The sequence below is a fragment of the Pipra filicauda genome, unplaced genomic scaffold (genome assembly GCF_003945595.2).
Source record: "Pipra filicauda isolate LSUMZ 115617 unplaced genomic scaffold, ASM394559v2 scaffold902_size55402_pilon, whole genome shotgun sequence".
In the NCBI taxonomy this organism is placed as follows: Eukaryota; Metazoa; Chordata; class Aves; order Passeriformes; family Pipridae; genus Pipra; species Pipra filicauda.
Genome location: NW_024105090.1, coordinates 39,952 through 42,022, shown reverse-complemented (window position 1 = coordinate 42,022; position 2,071 = coordinate 39,952).

Below are 2,071 nucleotides of genomic sequence, written 5' to 3'. Positions count from 1 at the left end.
TCCCACCTCCTGGAACACTGAATCCAACTGAAGATTCCTACCAGACAAAAGGTGCCACCACAAGAAAGGTCTTGCTGACCAAGAAGTGCCCAGGCTGCCCCAACAACTGCACCTGAAGCCAAAGGATCCAGACTTTTTTTTTTTCGTGGAAAGATCTGCTGTTCCCTTTTTCAGCACCGTGCTACAATGGCTTGTCCCACCTCCTGAAAAATTTACTCCAAATGAAGATTCCTGCCTAACAAAAGGTGCCCCCACAGAAAGCTCTTGCTGCCCAAGATGTGCCCAGGCTGCAGCAACTGCACCTCAAAGCCAAAGCTTCCAGACTTTTTTTCCTTAGAGATAGAGCTGCTGTTCCCTTTTTTCAGCCCTGCGCTGCAATGACCGGTCCCACCTCCTAAAAAATTCAATGCAAATGAAGATTCCTGCCAGACAAAAGGTGCCACCACAGAAAGCTCTTGCTACCCCAGAAGTGCCCAGGCTGCCCCAACAACTGCACCTCAAAGCCAAAGCTTCCAGCCTTTTTTTCCTGGTGGAAAGAGCTGCTATTCCCTTTTTCAGCCTTGCGCTGCAATGGCCTGTCCTACCTTTTGAAAAATTAAATCCCACAGAAGATTCCTGCCAGACAAAAGGTGCCACCACAGAAAACGCTTCCTTCCCAAGAAGTGCCCATGCTTCACCAACTACACCTGAAGCCAAAGCTTCCAGCCTTTTTCTCCTGATGGAAAGAGCTGCTGTTCCCTTTTTTCAGCCCTGCGCTGCAATGGCCTGTCCCACCTCCTGAAAAATTTACGCCAAATGACGATTCCTGCCAGACAAAAGGTACCACAACAGAAAGTTCTTCCTGCCCAAGAAGTTCCCAGGCTGCCCCAACAACTGCACCTCAAAGCCAAAGCTTCCAGACTTTTTTTCCTGGTGGAAAGAGCTGCTGTTCCATTTTTCAGCCCTGCGCTGCAATGGCCGGTCCCACCTCCTGAAAAATTGAATCCAAATAAAGATTCCTGTCAGACAAAAGGTGCCACCACCGAAAGTTCTTGCTGCCCCAGAATTGCCTAAACTGCCCCAACAACTGCACCTGAAGCCAAAGGATCCCGACTTTTTTATTCCTTAGGGAAAGAGCTGCTGTTCCCTTTTCTCAGGCCTGAGCTACAATGGCCTGTCACAACTCCTTAAAAATTTTCTCTAAATGAAGATTCCTGCCAGACAAAAGGTGCCACCACAGAAAGCTCTTTGCTGCCCAGGCTGCCCCAACAACTGCACCTCAAAGCCAAAGCTTCCTGACTTTTTTTTCCTTAGGGAAAGAGCTGCTGTTCCCTTTTTTCAGGCCTGCGCTGCAATGGCCGGTCCCACCTCCTGGAAAATTTCCTCTAAATGAAGATTCCTGCCAGACAAAAGGTGCCACCACAGAAAGGTCTTGCTGCCCAAGAAGTGCCCATGCTGCCCCACAAATTACACCTGAAGCCAAAGCTTCCAGTTTTTTTTTTCCTTAGGGAAAGAGCTGCTGTTCTCTTTTTCAGCCCTGCTCTGCAATGACTGGTCCCACCTCCTGGAAAATGGAATTTAAATGAAGATTCCTGCCAGACAAAAGGTGCCACCACAGAAAGTTCTTCCTGGCCAAGAAGTGCCCAGGATGGCTCAATAACTGCACCTGAAGCCAAAGCTTCCAGCCTTTTTTTCCTGGTGGAAAGAGCTGCTGTTCCCTTTTTTCACCCCTGCGCTGCAATGGCCCGTCCCACCTCTTGAAAAATTGAATCCAAATGAAGATTCCTGCCAGACAAATGGTGCCACCACAGAAAGTTCTTGCTGCCCAAGAAGTTCCCAGGCTGCCCAACCCACCACACCTGAAAGCAAAGCTTCCCGACTTTTTTTCCTGGTGGAAAGAGCTGCTGTTCCCTTTTTTCAGGCCTGTGATTCAATGGCCTGTCCCACCTTTTGAAGAATTAAATCCAACAGAAGATTCCTGCCAGACAAAAGGTGGCACCACAGAAAATTCTTCCTTCCCAAGAAGTTCCCAGGCTGCCCCAACAACTGTACCTGAAGCCAGAGGATCCAGACTTTTTTCCTTAGGGAAAGA